At 44.2% G+C, this 25,310-nt stretch overlaps 1 protein-coding gene across 1 annotated transcript in view; it reads left to right on the top strand.

The window, feature by feature from the left end:
- LOC121545035 (disks large-associated protein 2-like) overlaps positions 1-25,310 on the top strand; it is a 200,334-nt gene that overhangs the window by 79,864 nt on the left and 95,160 nt on the right. Inside the window, exon 2 of the mRNA XM_041855385.2 lies at positions 915-947. The gene's annotated coding sequence lies outside the window, so the exon portion shown is untranslated. The remainder of the gene's footprint in view (positions 1-914; positions 948-25,310) is intronic.

The following is a 25,310-nucleotide window of genomic DNA, read 5'->3' as shown; positions in this document are numbered from 1 at the left end:
GAATTGGTGCCTCTAGGGCAATTGAAAAGGCTGATTAAGGACCTTTTAACTGAAGAATGTGTTTATTTTCTGTGATTACGTTTTGGTTTTCCTGTATTGATGTTTGTAGTGTGTACAGTATTGATGTGTATTGATGTAAATACAGGGTTCATCTGTGAAAGACACCTTGGTCTCCGCATGACTCCGTGTCAAAATAGAAGACACACACATACGCACACACACACACACACACACACAGCCACCGTAGGGTACTTATCCACTGTATGCTTTAAGGGGAGAAAGATAAACACTTGTAATTAAAAATACTGCCCTGTCAAACTCATTTACATGCTTTTGTAAAGCTATAAACACACTAAAACGTATGCTTATGTTTGCATGAGAATCATATTGTAGCTTAACTAATGGAAGGTGGCATTTTGACACTCCTAAAGAGGGCCCCTAATACAAAGGTTATAAATGATTGATAGGACGTGGATGTAAATCGATATTCATTATTATGTTTCTATTTTGAGATGAACGTTGGGTTGCCTGTCTGTTGTTTTGACATTGTATTTAATGGCAGTGGCAGTGATGAATCGATTGATGATTTATCTCCTCATTGTGCTTTTTACTTTGATTCCTGTCTCTACAATGCTACCATCATTTTATCTATATAGGTACTCATATCTCTCCTTATGTCCATATTATGCATGGTTGCTGAGTTTCTATGGTAACAAAACTGGTTAAAAAAAAAACATTTGAAAATGCTGTCCTTTGTATGTTGTGCTTTTGTTGTTTGCAGTAACGTTGTTTGATCAATGTGTTATGAATTGACCATCCACTCAAATCAATGCCATCTCACTGTTCTTTCTCATCTTGACCACATGCACAGTATCTGATGGTAACAATGTGCTCTTGTCTCTCTTGGTCTGTAGAATCACAGTGCACACTGTGTGGTGAGCCAGAAGGTGAGTGTGCCTCGCCGTTCAAAGCTTCTGTCATAATCCAGGTTTATTCAGTGTTGGAAGGGAGGGAGCAGGGGATCATGGTCTGGAGCAGTTCTAGTCCAGCACTAATACACTTGATTCAGCTGCTGGTTCAGACTAATAACTGTGATTAGTTGACCCAGTAGGATAGATTAACCATTCTGTCAGAACTGCTCTCCATCACTAACTAATCATTGGGGAGATATGTGCTGGGGGGCTGATGTAATGTCTTGTTAGCAGAAATATTAGATGTTACTGAATGGCTAAAAGCTTCTTAGTCGTTGAACCTCTTCTGCTTATATACCGGTACCCCTTTCATTGGCTGACATTTAAAAATCCTCATTCTTGAAGTGGAAACTATCTTAAAGTAACTGCCCCAGTGAAAATCTCACTTTAAAAGTTCATATTCTGTTAACTCATATTAAAATAATGTTGTTGACTCGTCCTATACTCCTGTACTTGTGGCCATAGCATATATTGGAGAAAAAACACTTCAAAAACACCACCTCAAACTTCTATCTCAAACAGACCATTTAAAAAATGCTTGCTATTTCCTCATGGAACATGATGTCATCTCCCTGAGGAGGATGGGCTGGGTATTCAGTGGTCTAGATGAAGTTGAGGTGGCTAATCAGCAATCTACTTTCATTAATATTTTTAATTACCAGTAGAAGGCCACACCATTTTGTTGTTGGGGTTGGCCCACACCATTCCAACACAGAAAAGCTATCTTTAAACATACTTAATTTTGATACTAAAACTATTTCACTCATATTGTAAGTAATTATATTTCATAGAAATCTGGAAACATTGGGCAGTTACTTTACCAAGGCACAGCTGATGTCATCCCTCATCTTAAAGGGGAAATCTGTGCTACATTAATTTTTTGACTTTTAAATTAGTGACTCATGGATGGTCAGTCCTTGCATCCATAGCTCTGTCTATGAGAGTGGTTACATCCCTCAGCTGCTTACCAAATCAGTGACGGGGTGTCGCTTTGTTGTTGTTTAAACTGCAGATTTCCCCTTTAATGGTCTTTATGAAAGATCTGCATGCATTAGGCTTAGATTTCTGGAGTGCTTTTGTGTCCTTTTTCTCATCACTGTATGTGAGAGCTTGTGCTATTCATTATCCTGCCATTGCTTCATCCAACCAGCTCACTGAAATTGTATGTTGCTGTATCACATTTTGTCTACCTGTCTGTCTGTTTTCCTACTTGTACAACTGCACACCATGTAGGCCTACAAAGATATGTCTAAAGCAAAAACATTCAAACAGTAGATCTGACTAGGCATACAAGCTTTTACCTCTTTTGCTCTTGTGGGATTGAAAAATATGAAATCAAGAAATGGCAGAAACATTTTAATGTGCAGTGCCTTCAAGTATTCACACCCCTATACTTTTTCCACATTTTGTTGTGTTACAGCCAGAATTTTAAGATTGAGATTTTGTGTCACTGGTCAATAAGTATTCAACCCCTTTGTTATGTCAAGCCTAAATAGGAGTAAACATTTGCTTAACAAGTCACATAATAAGTTGCATGGACTCACTCTGTGTGCAATAATAGTGTTTAGCATACATTTTGAATGACTACCTCATCTTTGTACCCCACACATACAATTATCTGTAAGGTCCCTCAGTCGAGAAGGGAATTTCAAAAACACATTCAACCACAAAGACCAGGGAGGTGTTCCAATGCCTCGTAAAGAAGGGCACCTAATGGTAGATGGGTAAAAAAACATAAAAGCAGACATTGAATATCCCTTTTAGCATGGTGAAGTTATTAATTACACTTTGGATGGTGTATCAATACACCCAGTCACTACAAAGATACAGGCGTCCTTCTGAACTCAGTTGCTGGAGAGGAAGGAGACCACTCAGGGATTTCAACAAGAAACCAACAGTTACAGAGTTTGATGTGTGTGATAGGAGGAATCTGAGGATGGATCAACAACATTGTAGTTACTACAAAATAGTAATCTAAATGACAAAGTGAAAAGAAGGAAGCCTGTACAGAAACAAAATATTCCAAAACATGCATCCTGTTTGCAATGAGGCACTAAAGTAGAACTGCAAGAAATGTGGCAAATTAATTAATTTTATGACCTGAATACAAATCTTTATGTTTGGGGCAAATCCAACACAACACATCACTGAGTACCGCTCTTCATGTTTTCAAGCATAGTGGTGGCTGCATCTTGATATGGGTATGCTTGTCATCGGCAAGGACTAGGTAGTTTTTTTAGGAAAGAAAGAAATGGAATGGAGCTAAGCACAGGCAAAATCCTACAGGAAAACCTGGTTCAGTCTGCTTTCTAACAGACACTGGGAGACAAATTCACCTTTCAGCAGGACAATAACCTAAAACACAAGGCCAAATATACACTGGAGTTGCTTACCAAGATGACATTGAATGTTCCTGATTGGCCTAGTTACAGGTATTTGTATTGATCAACAATCTCCACTGGCTATCCATAAATCAGAGTCTGTATTGGTGGCAGGGAGCTCATCCAGAAATCAATAGCCATATCCTTGGTTTTCTTGACATTAAGTAATACGTTCTAAATAGGAGTGGTCACACCTTCCAACAAACTCCTTCACCACTGGGCCACCATCCAACAAACTCCTCACCTCTTCATCCTGTGAAAGACTCATGATAACCGAGTCATCTGCAAACTAAATGATATGCCTAGAGTCGTGATTACTCTGACAGTCATTAGTGTACAGTACAAACAACAGAGGGGAAAGGACACACCCTTGTGGTGAGCCAGTGGAGGAGGATAGTGAGACCTTCCTACAGCATCAGGGGAGAGAGCGTCCAGAAGGGCCGGGGGGGACAGTGGGGGGTCGGACCGGGCAGAAGGGAACAGATCAGCTGGGCCTTTATTTTGAGCTCCCAGCAGGCTTGATGCTCCACAGTCAGGCTGCTCATGTCACTGCTCAGTGCCTCTGAGGGCCACTGTGCCACAAGGCCACACAGAGACTGATGCCCCCCTAGACCCCCACAGCCTGGAGGAACCAAAACCTAGAATTAACTGACAACGTGTTAGTCAGAGTGAGAGTGAGAGAAAAAGAGTGAGAGAGAAAGAGTGAGAGAGAGTGAGCGAGCGAGCGAGCTAGAAAGAAAGAGTGAGCGAGAAAGAGTGAGAGAGTGGAAGTGTTAGAGGATGTGCGAGGGAGCTTAAAGCATTAGAGGATGTGCGAGGGAGCTTGATTCCCTCCAGGTAATCCCAGCTGAGATAAAGTAGAAAGAACTGACAACATGCACATATTATCTCCATGCTTATGCACCGAGTGCTGAGCCATGAGCAACAGCCCTAACACACACACACACACACACACAATAAACAGTGACGTAATCCAAAAACGCTATCGGCGAAAGCCAAAGCCCCTGGACAGGAAGGGAAAGCTGGCAGGCTTTATCTGGTTGAAATAAATAAACATTCAATAGTTCACAGCATAGATTAAGCAGAGAGGGGCCATATCTTGTCTTTTGTCCCCTTGAGCCAGAGGGATTGTGGGCTTTTTATCATCCCTCTCCTATCATGCCCAGTGTTTTACAGCTAAGATTGTGTCTCTCGAGAGCTCATCATCACTGTATGTTACTCTGTTACTCACAGGGTAATACCAGGGATTGACACAGGGAACTGTGCAGTTTGGAAGTGTTTATGCTTTATAAAAAAGTGGCGATGCAGAGATAAAGAGATGCAAACTACCGCAAATTTGAATAAAATGTTGTTGTGTTTATACTCAGCTGTTTCCATTGGGGATATCCTTAGGTGCGGGAAAGCCACTGTTAGCTATGTGTTTCCATCCACAAAAACTCAAATTACATCTTCTGTGGGGTAGTTAGGCTGGTGAAATGTGCCGTGACATAAATGTATATTTAAAAAAGCTATGAGATGACCTAAACAAGATGGACCATTTCAATAATAGTGCACACTCGTGTAGTTCGCTGAATAAATGGACATACATTACTGGCCCAGCTGTCTGAATATGATTTGTTTTGTGGAGGGGGAAAAGGAAAACATGAGCTTCAAATTGGTCTTTTACAGACCTAGAGACCATAATGAGTTAGTAAACATGCTGTCACTCATAAAGGAAAGGGTCATTTTAAACAATCATCATAGCAGAGAGACCACCTTGTTTTCCTGCTGTCAAAAACAGGAATGTAGGGCAAGTAAGTAATTGAATTTGCTTTTAAACGGAGACCTAGGAGTATTAACAGAAAAGGCATCCAGAACTAAGGGATAATATTAAATACTAGAGCACTATGGGTATAGGCTTTATAGAGTGTAGCCTATACTACAGCTTTGGAGGTGAGTCAGTATACAACATGCTCTTTTTATATTGAATAGGTTAGTGAACTTAGAAATTCACATAGAAAAGATAAAAGCACTTTAAAACACAAAATATCTAGCATGTTCATGGTACTCTCAGCAAAATGATGCAGGTTTCCTATCCTTCAACCCAGGCGCCATTGTTTATTCAATATTACTCCAATCTTTGCCTGGTTTCTCATCTTATCCATGTCAACAGGAGGCGTTTTATTATAAATAAGGCATTCACTTAGGGCCTGACCTTCTGAGGCTATTAACTGACTGAGTGGAGGAGATTGGTGGTGTGGGTGGGTATGTGGTACGGTATGCTGTGGGCATCACAGGGAAGCAGGAAGAAAACAGTGGTTGTTAAGGCAGGCAGGCAGGCCACTCTGATGAGAGAGAGAAGGGGGATTAGACCGAGAGAAAGCGAGGGAGTGTGAGAAAGAGAGAGAAAAAGAAGGAGAAGAAAAGGGAGAGAGAAACAAATAGAAACAGATAGAGAGAGAAACAGAGAGAGAGAGAGGGAGCCTCATGTCGAGACCCAAATGAGCATGTTACTGTGTGTAAATGCCAGGAGGGATATGAGCAGAGCTTGGAGTCTTTGAAGCGTCCTGACCTGCCCTCAGAGCAACACGTATCAGCCCACACAGTCAATGACGCACAGATCCCTCATATTGAAGAGATCATCACTTTTAGTACACCTCCAAATATAACGTCCTATTTACTACAATATTGTGTGAAACAACAACCACAGTAGGCTTGTATGTACTAAAAAAAAGTTTACCAATGAAATTGGCATAAGAGGAATACATGTTTTGGAAGCTGTTGTTCTAAGGGGCTTGAGTTGTGCATTACCTATAGGTGACTTCTCGAGGTCTTTGCTGGATTAATGATATGGTATTAATCCAGCAAAGATTTAAAAAATGTGTTCCAAAATCAATGTAAGGGTAATTGCAGGGGATGTGAAATGTATGTTGTAATAATAAGGTAGCAGGATGTTCTAAATATCCATGCTCCCAAGGGGTGGGGGACAATATAACGTAGCCTACTGTGGGCTCTTCAGATTTTCATATGTCGATACGATATACTACAATTCATTTTCCCATCTCAGAAAGTACATTTATATTGTTGGAACATTTTCCATCCCAAAACAACAAAATATAACTCATATTTACATGCTCTATGGGTCTACCCCCCAGACTGTCTAAATCAGTGGCGGTCAGTGCCGTTTAAGATGAGGGAGGACCATTTTTTTTCAGGAGCATGGCCTTATTTGTATTACAGCATATTGGATGACTCATTCATATTCCATTCACAAAGTTCAATGTAACAGCGATAGGTTTAGGCTACTACATGATAATCAAATTTTCCCTGTACCCATCATGAGGTTGCTGCAACCTAGCCTATGAATGAAAGTTTACAACGTAGGTGCACACAGGTCGAGAGACAAATTTGAGGTGACAGACAGTGACACATGGACAGACAGTGACATTCAATACCGCCTTGCACACTCTTGCCTGCCTCTTGCTGATATAGGGTGTAATCATTAGTCCAACAGTTGCAAACAAGCGTTTCTATTGGACAAATTCAGTTATGTTTATCCCTGTTTTCTTCAGTTTTCTTCCGTTTAAGAAACGTTTTTCAACAGAATCGACGGAATGAATACACCCCCGATCATGTGTAAACACAGTTCACTTTCATAGCAGCCACGTTGTATTCTTTCTCGCACCTATGTGCTCTCCTCCTCTCACCTCTTCCCTTCGCTTGTGGACTTCAATGCACAACACATCAGCTGTATGTGACCAGGCAAAAAACATTTTTCAAGCCAAACCGCTACACACAGCCTACATCGTTGTCACCATATTAGCTAAAGTAACGTCATAGTCAGTATAGCTAATAAAACTAACACATTAGTAAACCCACTACAATCATGCAATAAATTAGTAATACCAAAAGCTTACCTTGACTTGGAAGAGTTCCAGTGTTGTGTTGGAAAGTCATAGCCAGCTAGCTAACATAGCATCCCTCTGTTTGAGCAGGGTGTTTCAGTAGGCTAAACTAGCTAGCTGCATTTGCTAGCTAAGTAAGTGAAACTGAAAAAAAGTACAATCTCTCTCTCTCTTTCTCTCTTGCTTCTCCTTCATTTTGGAAGAAATTAATTTGTTCAAAACTGTTCAACAATTGTCATTCTCTCTCTTTGAGCCAACCACTCACCACATTTTATACACTGCAGTGCTAGCTAGCTGTAGCTTATGCTTTCAGTACTAGATTAATTATCTGATCCTTTGATTGGGTGTACAACATGTCAGTTCATGCTGCAAGAGCTCTGATAGGCTGGAGGACGTCCTCCGGAAGTTGTTATAATTACTGTGTAAGTCTATGGAAGGGGGTGAGAACAATGAGCCTCCTAGGTTTTGTATTGAAGTCAATGTACCCAGAGGAGGACGGAAGGTAGCTGTCCTCCGGCTACACAATGGTGCTACCCTACAGAGTGCTGTTGAGGCTACTGTAGACCATCTTTGCAAAATAGTGTGTTTAATCAATTATTTGGTGACGTGATTATATTTAGTATAGTTTTATCTAAAAAGGATAACTATTTTAATGTTTTACCATTTTAATTTTTATGAAATTCATTGAGGAGGATGGTCCTCCCCTTCCTCCTCTGAGGAGATTCCACTGGTCTAATTCATTGGTATTCAAAGTCGGGTTCGCGAGGGAACTGCAGTGGGGTTATAATTATAATTAATTTTTTGGGAACAAGAAATTAAGAGTACAGATTATTCTATGGGACAATAATAATAATAATTTAATTGAGTAAATGTATTTATTGGTTTCTTTTCATTTTAAAAGAGATGAAAATGTAATGAATTGAAGGTTATTTGTTGACGAAAAAATCTAAATTTACCAATGTTTAAGGTTGTGTCATTAAATGTGGGTTGGGGTGGTGTCGCAATAAATTATTGCGGAAAAAATGGGGTCCCCAGAAATTATGTAGGAAAGAATTAGGATCCTGCTGAAAATATTTAAATACCATTGGTCTAATTTCATTCTGGGAGACCATTTTACTCTATGCTCTTGCCCCACTGGGCATTACAGGGGCTCTGGAGCTCCTGGTAATATAATTAAGCCCTATTGCATATTCCCCCTGAGCCCAGAAAACATTGTTCCATATTGAATCGGGCAGCATGGATTTTTTATCTCAAAAAGCCATTTAAATTGTTTAGAGGCTAGACGGGCAGGACGCGTGCCAGGCTGCAGCCGAAGGTCAATGCCCATTATAGACCAGGATATGATGTGATGGGACTGTAGATAGCAACAACAGCACAGCCAATATAACAATACTGTACACATGCCCTGTTTCAGTATACCCTATGAAGGCTACATCTGAGCTGTAGTAATAAAACAGGTCCAGTGGATAGAGCACCAGTGGATTTCTGTGGATTTCACAGCTCTGAGCAGAACACAATATTGCCGGGGCTTAGCATCTCTGAGTATGGCAATGCAGGGGATTTGTGTCACCAACAGCAATCTTAGAAAAAAAGTTACATCTAAAGATTGCCTCCATCAGCCCAGTGAAGTGGATTAAGCAAACATGCCATTAAAACTGCAAGCAGTTTTTACCAGGCGCAGGCAGGCAGACCCACTCTCCAGCCTTATTGTCAACTAAGCAACGTCTCTCTCTTTCTCTCTCTGCTCTCAGCCCAGTTTGCTCCAACACAGCAATTTCTGCTGTACTTTTCCCCTCATTTCTGAGTTCTTTCTTGTTATGAAAGAAAATTGATGGAGTCTGAACAAATACTTGTATAACAAACTTGTGTACTCCAATGTACCCACAGTAAGAAGAGAGTTCACAAGCAGCAAGTCATTGCTGTGGCTCGATAGCTGACATTGCCTAAAATATAATGTCATGAAATCCAAGTTCAATTTGAGCGCAGCATGATGAATGTGTGAGGATAAATAATTTCACTCTCACAGAGGACACACAGAGAATCCCTCCTTCTCTCAGTTCAATTCAAAGGGGATTTATGGGAAACATATGTTTACATTGCCTGTGATGAGGTGTGAATGAAGGAGTCAGGCGCAGGAGGTAAAACACCGAAGTCCAGAGTTTATTCCATTTACATAAATAAAACGCACCAAGCGTCAAAACGAAACAATCACAAGGGAAATATTCCACTGGCAATAACAACTGGAAGAGTAGCTCAACCGAGCTACTCGCTCTCGCAAAGAAACAATCACTCACAAAGACAAGGGGAACAGAGGGAACACTTATACACATACTAATTAGGGGAATGAGCACCAGGTGTGTGTGATTGACAAGACAAGACAAGTGGAGTGATGAGAATGGGATCGGCAGTAGCTAGTAAGCCGGTGACGACGAACGCCGAAACCTGCCCGAACAAGGAGGGGAGGCAGCCTTGGCGGAAGTCGTGACAGTACCCCCGACGCGCGGCTCCAGCAGTGCGCCGACCCCGGCCACGGGGACGGCCAGGAGGACGCGGAGCAGGGCGAGTCGGATGGCGACGGTGGAAATCCCTCAACAGGGAGGGATCGAGGATGTTCCTCCTTGGGACCCAGCAGCGTTCCTCCAGACCGTACCTCTCTCACTCCACGAGATACTGAAGGCCCGACGCCTCGAATCCAGTATGGAACGGACCGAGTACGCCGGGGACCCCTCGATGTCCAGAGGAGGTGGAGGAACCTCCCGCACCTCAGACTCCTGGAGCAGACCAGCTACCACCGGCCTGAGGAGAGACACATGAAACGAGGGGTTAATACGGTAATCAGGGGGGAGTAACAACCTGTATGTAACCTCGTTTTCTTCCTCAGGACTTTAAACGACCCCACAAACGCGGGCTCAGCTTCCGGCAGGGCAGGCGGAGGGGTAGATTCCGGGTCAAGAGCCAGTCCCGATCCCCCGGTACGAAAACCAGGGCCTCCCTGCGGTGGCGGTCAGCATTCGCCTTCTGACGACGCACTGCGCGCTGGAGGCGAACGTGGGTAACGTCCCAAGTCTCCTCCGCACGCCGAAACCAGTCATCCACCGCAGGAGCCTCGGTCTGGCTCTGGTGCCACGGTGCCAGGACTGGTTGGTAACCCAAAACACATTGGAAGGGTGTTAGGTTAGTGGAGGAGTGGCAGAGAGAGTTCTGAGCGTATTCTGCCCATGGCAGGAACACCGACCACTCCCCCGGCCGGTCCTGACAGTAGGTCCGCAGGAACCTACCCACATCTTGATTCACCCTTTCCACCTGCCCATTACTCTCGGGGTGAAATCCAGAGGTCAGGCTGACCGAGACCCCCAGACGTTCCATGAACGCCTTCCAGAGTCTAGACGTGTACTGGGGACCTCGGTCGGACACTATATCCTCTGGTACACCGTAGTGCCGGAAGACGTGAGTAAACAGAGCCTCTGCAGTTTGTAGTGCCGTGGGGACACCGGGCAGAGGAAGGAGGCGGCAGGACTTCGAAAAGTGATCCACAACGACCAGGATAGTGGTGTTACCCTGGGAGAGGGGAAGATCAGTAAGAAAATCAATACTAAGGTGAGACCATGGTCGTTGTGGAACTGGTAAACGTTGTAGCTTACCCGCTGGGAGGTGCCTAGGTGCCTTACTCTGGGTGCACACTGAGCAGGAGGAAACATACACCCTCACGTCCTTAGCCAAGGTAGGCCACCAGTACTTCTCTGTCAGGCAGCGCATTGTACGACCGATACCTGGATGACCAGAGGAGGGTGACGTGTGTGCCCAGTAGATCAGACGATCACGGATAAGCGTATGCACGTACTGGAGCCCAGCTGGACACTACGGTGGAGATGGATCTGTGCGTAATGCCTGCGCTATATCTGCGTCCATCACCCATACTACCGGCGCCACAATGCATGAGGCCGGGAGTATGGGGGTGTTGTCTCTGGACCTCTCCTCTGTGTCATACAGCCGAGACAGTGCTTCTGCCTTCACGTTCTTCGTACCCGGAAAGTATGAGAGTGTGAAATCAAACTGGGTGAAGAAGAGGGCCCACCTGGCCTGGCGAGGATTCAGCCTCCTCACTGCCCAAATGTACTCCAGGTTACGGTGGTCTGTCCAGACGAGGAAAGGGTGTTTCGCCCCTTCAAGCCAATGCCTCCACACCGTCAAAGCTCAGACAACAGCCAGCAGCTCCCGATCACCAACGCTGTAGTTCTGCTCCGCCGAGCTGAGCTGCTTCGAAAAGAAGGCACAGGGGCGGAGCTTGGGTGGCGTGCCCGAGCGTTGGGATAAGACAGTGCCTATCCTTACCTCGGACGCATCCACCTCCACTACGAACGGTAGTGATGGATCGGGGTGAGCCAGTACCGGGACGGAGGTGAACAGACCCCGCAATCTATTGAAGGCCAAATCAGCCTCAGCAGACCAGCGGAGCCGGGACGGCCCACCCTTCAACAAGGAGGTAATGGGAGCTGCGACCTTGCCAAAGCCCTGAATAAACCTCCGATAGTAGTTGTCAAAGCCAAGGAAGCGCTGCATCTCCTTCACCATGGTTGGAGTCTGCCAATTACGCACGGTTGAAATGCGATCTCCCTCCATCTCCACACCTGTGGTAGTAATGCGGTATCCGAGGAAGGAGATTGACTGCTGGAAAAACTCACACTTCTCTGCCTTGGCATAAAGATCATTTTCAAGCAGTCGGACCAGTACCTTGCGAACCAGGGACACATGCTCGGCGCGCGTAGAGGAATACACCAGGATGTCATCGATGTAGACCACCACACCGCGACCAAACATGTCCCGAAACACCTCGTTCACAAAGGACTGGAAAACGGATGGAGCATTCATCAAACCGTAGGGCATCACCAGGTATTCATAATGCCCCGATGTTGTGCTGAATGCTGTTTTCCACTCATCCCCTTTCAAATACGCACCAGGTTGTAGGCACTCCTGAGGTCTAATTTGGTGAAAAAGCAGGCCCCATGCATTGACTCAATCACTGAAGGAATGAGGGGAAAAGGATAACTAAATCGTACCGTCACCTTATTCAGTGGTCGATAATCAATGCACGGGCGTAAACTGCCATCTTTCTTCTTCACAAAGAAGAAACTCGAGGAAGCAGGTGAAGTGGAGGGACATATATACCCCTGGCGCAGGGACTCGGTGACGTATGTTTCCATAGCCTCCGTTTCTGCCTGCGACAGGGGATACACATGACTCTTGGGAGGTACAGCGTCTACCCGAAGGTTTATCGCGCAATCCCCCTCCCGATGAGGTGGTAATTTAGTCGCTTGCGTCTTGGAAAACGCGAGCGCCAGATCATGGTATTCGGGCGGAATGCGCACGGTGGGGTTACCGTCTGGACTTAACAAACGTCGTCGCACCAACGGAAACACCTAAACACCTACCCGAACACTCACGCGACCACCCCGTAAGAACCCTCTGCGGCCATGAAAAAAAAGACTACAGGGTAAGCAGGAGACTCAATAATCAAAAAAGTGATCTGCTCAACATGCGTCTCCTGTGTTATTATGGTGACTGGTACAGTAACCTCCTTAACCAACCCGGACCCTAATGGTCGACTATCAAGTGCTCTGATGGGGAGTGGAATGGATAGGGGAACCAATGAAATGCCTTGACGGCATACAAATGCCCTGTCCATAAAGTTCCCAGCTGCGCCTGAATCGACTAGCGCCTTACACTGGGAAACTACCAGGTGATCGGGAAAGGAGATAGATAAGGTACAGTGCGCCGCAAAGGACTCGGAACAAGTTTGGGTGTTTGTTACCTGGGGTGATGCGTGAGTACCCTGCCTACCGCCTCCAGACCCAAAGGAACGTTGACTGCGACGTGAGGTGGATTGTCCCTTCGTGCCACCAGAGTGGCACTGTCGCTGTCCTTCTGCGCTCTCTTGACCGGCGGCTCCCCCCAGCTCCATCTGCTTGGGGTCAGAGTCGTCCGGAGTGGGAACGGGCAGACCCCTACCAGGACGTCCTCTGGCTGCTAGCAGATTGTCCAGCCGGATGGCCATGTCCACCAGTTGGGAGAACGATAGCATGGCATCACGGCAGGCTAGCTCCCTCAGGCGGGTGATCGAAAACAGCCCGAAAGAGGCGAGCAAACTCCCCGTAGTCCTCCAACGCGGCACCTCCCTCGTTCCACACTGCATTGGCCCACTGCAGGGCTCTCCCACAAAGGCAGGAAACGAGGACGGATACCTTCTCCCGCTCCAGTGGCGCTGGCCTGATGCTGGAGAAATACAACTCTAGATGGAGCAGAAATCCCTTACATCGCGCTGCCATCCCATCAAACGCCAGTGGCCAGGATATCTGGATCCCCCCAGGGGCTGGGGTGTAGGTGGCTGGATCCGGTTGACCAGCTGGGTCCTCTCCTCTCCAGGCGTTGTATTACCTGAAGAACCCGATCCATCGCTTCCCCCAAGCTGGCCAGCATCGAGGAATGCTCCTGGATCCTTGCCACAGCTCCAGGCATGCGGTTTTCTCCTGCTGACTCCATTCAGCGGGTGAGTGATTCTGTGATGAGGTGTGAATGAAGGAGTCAGGCGTAGGAGGTAAAACACCGAAGTCCAGAGTTTATTCCGTTTACATAAATAAAACGCACCAAGCGTCAAAACGAAACTATCACAAGGGAAATATTCCACCTTGGTAATAACAAATGGAAGAGTAGCTCAACCGAGCTACTCGCTCTCACAAAGAAACAATCACTCACAAAGACAAGGGGAACAGAGGGAACACTTATACACATACTAATTAGGGGAATGAGCACCAGGTGTGTGTGATTGACAAGACAAGACATGACAAGTGGAGTGATGAGAATTGGATCGGCAGTAGCTAGTAAGCCGGTGACGACGAACGCCGAAACCTGCCTGAACAAGGAGGGGAGGCAGCCTCGGCGGAAGTTGTGACATTGCCAAAGCAAATGAAAAACAAACTAAAGTGAAAAAAAATTAAAATAAATGAACAGTAAACATGACAAGAGAAAATAAACAGATACAGTGAGGGAAAAAAGTATTTGATCCCCTGCTGATTTTGTACGTTTGCCCACTGACAAAGACATGATCAGTCTATAATTTTAATGGTAGGTTTATTTGAACAGTGAGAGACAGAATAACAACAAAAAAATCCAGAAAAATGCATGTCATAAATGTTATGAATTGATTTGCATTTTAATGAGGGAAATAAGTATTTGACCCCTCTGCAAAACATGACTTAGTACTTGGTTGCAAAACCCTTGTTGGCAATCGCAGAGGTCAGACGTTTCTTGTAGTTGGCCACCAGGTTTGCACACATCTCAGGAGGGATTTTGTCCCACTCCTCTTTGCAGATCTTCTCCAAGTCATTAAGGTTTCGAGGCTGACGTTTGGCAACTCGAACCTTCAGCTCCCTCCACAGATTTTCTATGGGATTAAGGTCTGGAGACTGGCTAGGCCACTCCAGGACCTTAATGTGGTTCTTCTTGAGCCACTCCTTTGTTGCCTTGGCCGTGTGTTTTGGGTCATTGTCATGCTGGAATACCCATCCACGACCCATTTTCAATGCCCTGGCTGAGGGAAGGAGGTTCTCACCCAAGATTTGACGGTACATGCCCCCGTCCATCGTCCCTTTGATGCGGAGAAGTTGTCCTGTCCCCTTAGCAGAAAAACACCCCCAAAGCATAATGTTTCCACCTCCATGTTTGACGGTGGGGATGGTGTTCTTGGGGTCATAGGCAGCATTCCTCCTCCTTCAAACACGCGAGTTGAGTTGATGCCAAAGAGCTCAATTTTGGTCTCATCTGACCACAACACTTTCACCCAGTTCTCCTCTTAATCATTCAGATGTTCATTGGCAAACTTCAGACGGGCATGTATATGTGCTTTCTTGAGCAGGGGGACCTTGCGGGCGCTGCAGGTTTTCAGTCCTTCACGGCGTAGTGTGTTACCAATTGTTTTCTTGGTGACTATGGTCCCAGCTGCCTTGAGATCATTGACAAGATCCTCCCGTGTAGTTCTGGGCTGATTCCTCACCGTTCTCATGATCATTGCAACTCCACGAGGTGAGATCTTGCATGGAGCCCCAGGCCGAGGGAGATTGACAGTCTTTTGTGTTTCTTCCATTTGCGAATAATCGCACCAACTGTTGTCACCTTCTCACCAAGCTGCTTGGCGATGGTCTTGTAGCCCATTCCAGCCTTGTGTAGGTCTACAATCTTGTCCCTGGCATCCTTGGAGAGCTCTTTGGTCTTGGCCATGGTGGAGAGTTTGGAATCTGATTGATTGATTGCTTCTGTGGACAGGTGTCTTTTATACAGGTAACAAGCTGAGATTAGGAGCACTCCCTTTAAGAGTGTGCTCCTAATCTCAGCTCGTTACCTGTATAAAAGACACCTGGGAGCCAGAAATCTTTCTGATTGAGAGGGGGTCAAATACTTATTTCCCTCATTAAAATGCAAATCAATTTATAAAATTTTTGACATGCATTTTTCTGGATTTTTGTTTTGTTTTTCTGTCTCTCACTGTTCAAATAAACCTACCATTAAAATTATTGACTGATCATTTCTTTGTCAGTGGGCAAACATACAAAATCAGCAGGGGATCAAATACTTTTTTGCCCTTTTCTTATGGCAAAAAGTCACAAATCTAGCTTCTGTGATCACACACTGTTGTATTTCTCCTAACAAATATGGGAGTTTGTCAATATTGTTTTTTCCCCAAATTCTTCATGGGTCTGTGTGATCTGTGGGAAATACAGGATGTGTCTCTAATATGGTACAAATGGAAGGAGGTTAAGAAGTGCAGCTCAGTTTCCACCTCGTTTTGTGAGAAGTGGGCACATAACCTGTCTTTTCTCAAGAGCCAGGTCTGCCTATGGTGGCCGCTCTCAATAGCAAGTCTGTACATAGTCACGGCTTTTCTTAATTTTAGGTCAGTCAGGTTTAGAGCCAGATAGCATTACAGTTTGCTCAGTTTTTTGGTTGATTCTATCCAATGTGTCAAATAATTATATTTTTGTTTTGCAATGATTTGGTTGGGTCTAATTGTGTTGCTGTCCTGGGGCTCTGTGTGGTCTGTTTGTGTTTGTAAACAGTGCCCCAGAACCAACTGGCTGAGGGGACTCTTCTCCAGGTTCATCTCTTTGTAGGCTTTGTTAGGGAAGGTTTGAGAATTGCTTCCTTTTAGGTGGTTGTAGAATTGAATTGCTCTTTTCTGGATTTTTATAATTAGCGGGTATCGTCCTAATTCTGCTCTGCATGCATTATTTGGAATTTTATGTTGTACACTGAGGGTGTTTTTGCAGAATTCTGCATGCGGAGTCTCAATTTGATGTTTCTCCCATTAAGTGAATTCTTGGTTAACGAGTGGACCCCAGACCTCATAATAATTGACAATGGGTTCTATTCAAGTATTTATTGCAAAATTCTAATTGGTATGTCAAATTTTATGTTCCTTTTGATGGCGTAGAAGGCCCTTCTTGCCTTGTCTCTCAGCCTTGTGGAAGGTACCTGTGGTGCTGATATTAAGGCCGAGGTAGGTATAGTTCTTTGTGTGCTCTAGGGCAATTATGTGTAGATGGAATTTGTATTTGTGGTCCTGGCAACTGGACCTTTTTTGGAACACCATTATTTTTGTTTAACTGAGATTCACTGTCAGGGCCCAGGTCTGGAAGAATATGTGCAGAAGCTCTAGGTGTTGCTGTAGACCCTCCTTGGTTGGGGACAGAAGCACCAGATCATCCGCAAACAGTAAACATTTGACTTCAGAGTCTAGTAGGGTGAGGCCCAGTGCTGCAGACTGTTCTAGTGTCCTCGCCAATTCATTGATATACAGTGCCTTGCAAAAGAATTCAGACCCCTTGGATTTCATAATATTTGATTGTGTTACAAAGTGGGATTAAAATGTATTTAATTGTAATTTGTTGTTGACTATCCAAACAAAATACTCTAATGTCAAAGTGGAAGAATGAAAAAAAAAAGATGATTAGAAATTAAATAACTAAAATATAGTTGTTGCAAATCTCCCTGAGTCAGTACATGTTAGAAACCGGGCTCTGGCTGGGCCACTCAAGGACATTCAGAGACTTGTCCCGAAGCCACTTCTGCATTGTCTTGGCTGTGTGCTTAGGGTCGTTGTCCTGTTGGAAGGTGAACCTTCGCCCCAGTCTGAGGTCCTGAACACTCCGGAGCAGGTTTTCATCAAGGATCTCTCTGTACTTTGCTCCATTCATCTTTCCCTCGATCCTGACTAGTCTCCCAGTCCCTGCTGCTGAAAAGCATCCCCACAGCATGCTGCCACCACCATGCTTCACTGTAGGTATGGTGCTCGGTTTCATCCAGATGTGACACTTGGCATTCAGACCAAAGAGTTCAATCTTGGTTTCATCAGACCAGAGAATCTTGTTTCTCATGGTCTGAGAGTCCTTTAGGTGGCTTTGGCAAACTCCAAGCGGGCTGTCATGTGCCTTTTACTGAGGAGTGGCTTCTGGCCACTACCATAAAAGCCTGATTGGTGGAGTGCTGCAGAGATGGTTGTCCTTCTGGAAAGGTTCTCCCATCTCCACAGAGGAACTCTGGAGCTCTGTCAGAGTGACCATCGGGTTCTTGGTCACCTCCCTGACCAAGGCCCTTCTTCCACGATTGCCCAGATTGGGCGGGAAGCCAGCTCTAGGAAGAGTCTTGATGGTTCCAAACTTCTTCCATTTAAGAATGATGGAGGCCACTGTTTTCTTGGGGACCTTCAATGCTGCAGAAATGTTTTGGTACCCTTCCCCAGATCCGTACCTCGACACAATCCTGTCTCTGAGTTCTACGGTCGATTCCTTTGACTTCATGGCTTGGTTTTTGCTCTGACATGCACTGTCAACTGTGGGACCTTATATAGAAAGGTGTGTGCCTTTCCAAATCATGTCCAATCAATTAAATTTACCACAGGTGGACTCCAATCAAGTTGTAGAAAGATCTCAAGGATGATCAATGGAAACAGGATGAGCTCAATTCTGAGTCTCATAGCAAAGGGTCTGAATACTTATGTACACTACCGTTCAAAAGTTTGGGGTCACTTAGAAATGTCCTTGTTTTCAACAGTGAAGAGGCGACTCCGGGATGCTGACCTTCTAGGCAGAGTTGCAAAGAAAAAGCCATATCTCAGACTGCCCATCTTAATATTTTATTTTTATTGGCCAGTCTGAGATATAGCTTTTTCTTTGCAACTCTGCCTAGAAGGTCAGCATCCCGGAGTCGCCTCTTCACTGTTGACGTTGAGACTGGTGTTTTGCGGGAACTATTTAATGAAGCTGCCAGTTGAGGACCTGTGAGGTGCCTCAAACCAGACACTCTAATTTATTTGTCCTCTTGCTCAGTTGTGCTCCGGGGCCTCCCACTCCTCTTTCTATTCTGGTTAGAGCCAGTTTGCGCTGTTATTTGAAGGGAACCCATCGGGTTCTTGGTCACCATGACCAAGGCCCTTCTCCCCCGATTGCTCAGTTTGGCCAGGCGGCCAGCTCTAGGAAGAGTCTTGGTGGTTCCAAACTTCTTCCATTTAAGAATGATGGAGGCAACTGTGTTCTTAGGGACCTTCAATGCTGCAGACACTTTTTGGTACCCTTCCCTAGATCTGTATCTCGACACAGTCCTGTCTCAGAGCTCTACGGACAATTCCTTCGACCTCATGGCTTGGTTTTTGCTCTGACATGCACTGCCAACTGTGGGACCTTATATAGACAGGTGTGTGCCTTTCCAAATCATGTCCAATCAATTGAATTTACAACAGGTGGACTCCAATCAAGTTGTAAAAAACATCTCAAGGATGATCTATGCAAACAGGATGCACCTGAGCTCAATTTCGAGTGTCATAGGGTCTGAATACTTATGTAAATAGGTTATTTCTGTTTTCGCTTTGTCATTATGGGGTATTGTGTGTAGATTGAAACAATTTAATCCATTTTAGAATAAGGCTGTAATGTAACAAAATGTGGAAAAAGTCAATGGGTCTGAATACTTTCCGAATACACTGCTTAAGGCTTTGCACTTAGGCCAAAAAGTTTATTCCTTTGCTGTGTTTTTTTTTTCACTATTACTTTTGTTCCTTGTGCATACAAGATGCACGTTTTGGCCTAAGTTTGGAATATTTTAGGAATATTTTTATTCTGTATATTTGTATTCCTATTTTCACTCTGTCATTTAGGTCATTATTGTGGAGTCACTACAATGTTGTTGATCCATCCTCCTTTTCTACCATCACAGACATTGAACTCTGTAGCTTTTTTCAAATCACCAATGGCCTCATGGTAACCTCCGTGAGCAGTTTAATTCCTGTCCTGCAGCTCTGTTCAGAAGGACGACTGTATCTTTGATGTGTCTGGGTGATTTAATATATAATCCACAGCATAATTATTAACTTTACCATTCTTAAAGATATATTCAATGTCTGAGTACTTTGCAAGGCACTATGTTGAAGACGGTGGGGCTCAAGCTGCATCCCTGTCTCACCCCACTGCCCTGATGAAAGAAATCTGTGTTTTTTGCCAATTTGAACCGCACACTTGTTGTTTGCGTATATTGACTTTATAATGTCATGTTTTTTTCCCCCAACACCACTTTCCATCAATTTATATAGCAGGCCCTCATGCCAAATTGAGTCAAAAGCTTTTTTGGAAAGCAACAAAGCATGCGAAGACTTTGCTTTTGTTTCATTTGTTTGTCAATGAGGGTGTGCAGGGTGCAGTATTTGTTACTCAAAAAAAGTAATATATTACATATTACTTGTTACTACTTTCAACAATAACAAATTACTGTACTTATTACTCCCTGGGAAAAGTAATTTGTTACACTACTCGTTATATTAATTTGGCGTTACACCCCAAAATGCACTCAATGTAAACAATCTCAATGTGACATTATGTAGGCCTATATACCAACACAAGTAGCCTAATAATGACAGATTCTACCATGGATAAGGGCAGCATTTCCTCTTCTACATACCCAGCACATACCCAGCTACAAGCTTGTTCAGATCTCCCTGGGTTACAGTCTGTCATCCTGAACGATTAAAATCAAGCCTTAGTTGTTTGGATGAGGAAGGCCTACAGTCATCTTCAGCAGCAATGGTCAGGTCTCAGGGGTCTTTTGCTACGAGTTTCGTGTTGACGTGTTGCAGGTGCTTTAAGAGATTGGAAGTTGTGTTTCTAGCAGTGAAGAGATGTTTCTCACCTGGGCACAGTTTACATTTTACAGTTATATTCTTGTAATTTTGCCCTATCAAAGTAATGGGAGTATTTCCATGCTGAGAAAGTCAATGTTTTGCCATTTTTCATCTCCCTCACTAAAGCAGTTTGTAGTAGTGTGTGTGTGTGTGTGTGTGTGTGTGTGTGTGTGTGTGTGTGTGTGTGTGTGTGTGTGTGTGTGTGTGTGTGTGTGTGTGTGTGTGTGTGTGTGTGTGTGCGTGAAAAGGAACTTGGTGAGAGGACGAAAACAATTAGAATCTTATTGCACCAACAGATAGGAAATAATAATCACACATATTTATTTAGATCAATAACTGTAATAGGAAGGGAATGATGACAAAAGTAACGACCTATTTCTTGATCAGTAACTGTAATATTATTACTCAAATTGGAACAGTAACTCTGTTAAATTACTCAATACCGCAAAAAGTAATATTATTACTGTAATGCATTCCTTACCCCAATACTGGCAGGATGTATACGTGGTCTGTTGTACGGTAATTTGGTAAAAAGCCAATTTGACTTTCTGACATTGTTTTCACTGATGAAATGTAGTAGTCTGTTAATGATAATGCAGAGGATTTTCCAGAGGTTGCTGTTGACACATTTCTCATGGTAGTTATTGACCAAATGTATGTGGACACCTGCCTCCAAAATCATGGGCATTAATATGGAGTTGGTCCCCCCTTTGCTGCTATAACAGCCTCCACTCTTCTGGGAAGGCTTTCCACTAGATGTTGGAACATTGCTGCAGGGACTTGCTTCCATTCAGTCACAAGAGCATTAGTGAGGTCGGGCACTGATGTTAGGCGATTAGGCCTGGCTCGCAGTCAGTGTTCCAATTCATCCCAAAGGTGTTCGATGGGGTTGAGGTCAGGGCTCTGTGCAGGCCAGTCAAGTTCTTCCACACCAATCTCAACAAACAATTTCTGTATGGACCTCTCTTTGTGCACAGGGGCATTGTCATGCTCAAACAGGAAAGGGCCTTCCCCAAACTGTTGCCACAAAGTTGGAAGCACAGAATTGTCTAGAATGTCATTGTACGCTGTAGCGTTAAGATTTCCCTTCACTGGAACTAAGGGGCCTAGCCCGAACCATGAAAAACAGCCCCAGACCATTATTCCTCCTCCACCAAACTTTAGAGTTGGCACTATGCATTGGGGCAGGTATCGTTCTCCTGGCATCCGCTAAACACTGATTAATCCGTCAGACTGTCAGATGGTGAAGCGTGATTCATCACTCCAGAGAACGGTTTTCCACTGCTCCAGAGTCCAATGGCGGCGAGCTTTACGTCACTCCAGCCGCCTCTTGGCATTGCGCATGGTAATCTTAGGCTTGTGTACGGCTGCTCGGCCATGGAAACCAATTTCATGAAGCTCCCGCCAAACAGTTCTTGTGCTGACGTTGCTTCCAGAGGCAGTTTGGAACTCGGTAGTGAGCGTTGCATTTTTACGCGCTACGCTCTTCAGCACTTGGCAGTCCCATTCTGTGAGCTTGTGTGGCCTACCACTTCGCGGCTGAGCCTTTGTTGCTCCTAGACGTTTCCACTTCACAATAACAGCACTTACAGTTGACCGGGGCACCTCATACTTTTGTATATATTGGCATGTTTCTATGGCGTGTTTCTATGTTTTGTAGTAAAAAAGATAGAGAAATATAAGCGTTTCCAATGACATCATCAGCCAATTAGTAGAGAATTAGTAGGCAATGCCTACTCACAGTTGGTCAAAATCACACGATGCACACCGATGATGTCATTAGAAACACTTATCTTTCTCTTTCTTTTTTACTACAAAACATAGAAACGCACCATTTTCACATACAGTATGTTGATGTTGGGGTGGTGCTGGAGATGATGAATATGAAGTTTAAAAATTGTGTTAGTTTCCCTTTAAGTATAGCCAGTTTGAATTTGTGGTATGTATATTTTCTGTCTTTTCTCTCTCTCTCCCTCTCTCATCTCTCTCTCTCTCTCTCTCTCTCTGCTGTGATCATCAGTCTTTCTCTAACATGAAAGGGTCACACTGTAAAAAAGCCAATTTAACCAATTGCTTAATCACCTTTATTCTGAGTTGAGTGAACTTCAAAATCACAAATTCATGCTTGCTCAAAATCACGCCCATAATTTGTACTGTTTAGCAGACGCTCTTATCCAGAGCAATTAGGGTTTCGTTTCTTGCTCAAGGGCACATCGACAGATTTTTCACGTAGTCGGCTCAGGGATTCGAACCGCCGACCTTTCGGTTACTGGTCCAACGCTCTTAACTGCTATATTACCTGCAGCCGACCTGCAGCCCTATCATTATCATAATGCCCAGCATGCTCTATTGCAGGTTGATTTTAGTAATTGTTTGTTTCAATACCTGTGTTTTTGCATGTGCATTAATTGGTTGAATAATCTTATGCTACACAAACATAAATAATATAATTGTTCTAAACTAATCCAATCTGTTAGTTGTTGGACTTATTGCACCCATTACTGAGATGGCTATTCCAGCTTATATGATTTAGGTAGTGTCAATAATCAATCTTCCCTATGCCGGCAGTCATTCTCAATTCAGGTTGCGGGTGATTCAAAGTTCCAATTGACCCTTCGCTAAGCCCCGCCCCCCTTGGTTATTGTGGCAACCTCGGACAACATTTTCCCGGGAAGCCCAATTCTCCATTCTAAACACTGGAAAAATCTCCTCACAATGATCTCAAACTTTTTTAAATACACAATTAAATTAAACACATACTCCCCCTTGCCTATCAGGAGACTCTTGGGTATGTTGTGGTGGACTGTCATTACAATTGCTTCATGGGAACCTGGTAAAATTATGTTCGTAGTGTGGCTCTGAATTCACTGTCAACATGCAGTCAACGCTACTAACCACTTTTGGAGCTAACTAGTGCTCTCAAATCGTATCCTGATGTCGACAGAAGATGGGAGTTGTATTAATAACATGGCTAACTTAGCTAGCTAACATACATTTCGAGAAAACAAGTGGCTAGCTAGCTAGCATTAGCAACGTTTGGTGGTCAATGAAACTGAGAGCTAGCTAACCAGCTGAGCTAGAAAACAATGTAACAAAAAGCATAATTTCGGATTCTAAAAATACTCCATCAAAAGGCTCTGCATTTCAGGAATCACAGTAGGTAGAACCCCTGGTGCAAAGTTAAATTATTTAGCAATTTAAGCAATTCATTTTTTGAAGAAAGTCTACATTTTTCCCACGGCCCTCACTGGCTTTCATGTGTTTCAAACGTGAGCTTGTCCGAGGTGTCGGACTCATTAGAGCGCTGCGATTGGTTGCCCAAATTTCTGGGGCAGGGCTTAGCGAAGGGTCAATTGTTGGATATCCTCACTCTGGCTAGATTTCAATAAGAATTACATATCACTTTGCAAGCCAGCATAATGTGACTTGCAGCCTTGATGTGGCCTGTAAACCAGGAGTTTCAGATCACTGTGTTAGGGTGGAACTAGGCCCTCATAGAAAGGCCTTATGATATATGTAATGTATTGTCATAAAAAGTTTAATTTGAAAGATAAACACTGGAAAATACAGTGGGGAAAAAAAGTATTTAGTCAGCCACCAATTGTGCAAGTTCTCCCACTTAAAAAGATGAGAGAGGCCTGTAATTTTCATCATAGGTACACGTCAACTATGACAGACAAATTGAGAACATTTTTTCCAGAAAATCATATTGTAGGATTTTTTATGAATTTATTTGCAAATTATGGTTGAAAATAAGTATTTGGTCACCTACAAACAAGCAAGATTTCTGGCTCTCACAGACCTGTAACTTCTTCTTTAAGAGGCTCCTCTGTCCTCCACTCGTTACCTGTATTAATGGCACCTGTTTGAACTTGTTATCAGTATAAAAGACACCTGTCCACAACCTCAAACAGTCACACTCCAAACTCCACTATGGCCAAGACCAAAGAGCTGTCAAAGGACACCAGAAACAAAATTGTAGACCTGCACCAGGCTGGGAAGACTGAATCTGCAATAGGTAAGCAGCTTGGTTTCAAGGAATCAACTGTGGGAGCAATTATTAGGAAATGGAAGACATACAAGACCACTGATAATCTCCCTCGATCTGGGGCTCCACGCAAGATCTCACCCTGTGGGGTCAAAATGATCACAAGAACGGTGAGCAAAAATCCCAGAACCACACGGGGGGACCTAGTGAATGACCTGCAGAGAGCTGGGACCAAAGTAACAAAGCCTACCATCAGTAACACACTACGCCGCCAGGGACTCAAATTCTGCAGTGCCAGACGTGTCCCCCTGCTTAAGCCAGTACATGTCCAGGCCCGTCTGAAGTTTGCTAGAGTGCATTTGGATGATCCAGAAGAGGATTGGGAGAATGTCATATGGTCAGATGAAACCAAAATATAACTTTTTGGTAAAAACTCAACTCGTCGTGTTTGGAGGACAAAGAATGCTGAGTTGCATCCAAAGAACACCATACCTACTGTGAAGCATGGGGGTGGAAACATCATGCTTTGGGGCTGTTTTTCTGCAAAGGGACCAGGACGACTGATCCATGTAAAGGAAAGAATGAATGGGGCCATGTTTCGTGAGATTTTGAGTGAAAACCTCCTTCCATCAGCAAGGGCATTGAAGATGAAATGTGGCTGGGTCTTTCAGCAAGACAATGATCCCAAACACACCGCCAGGGCAACGAAGGAGTGGCTTCGTAAGAAGCATTTCAAGGTCCTGGAGTGGCCTAGCTAGTCTCCAGATCTCAACCCCATAGAAAATCTTTGGAGGGAATTGAAAGTCTGTGTTGCCCAGAAACAGCCCCAAAACATCACTGCTCTAGAGGAGATCTGCATGGAGGAATGGG

This window comes from Coregonus clupeaformis, chromosome 29 (assembly GCF_020615455.1).
Source record: "Coregonus clupeaformis isolate EN_2021a chromosome 29, ASM2061545v1, whole genome shotgun sequence".
NCBI lineage: Eukaryota > Metazoa > Chordata > Actinopteri > Salmoniformes > Salmonidae > Coregonus > Coregonus clupeaformis.
The sequence above is the reverse complement of the archived record's forward strand: the minus strand, read 5'-3'. Positions and strand labels throughout refer to the sequence as shown.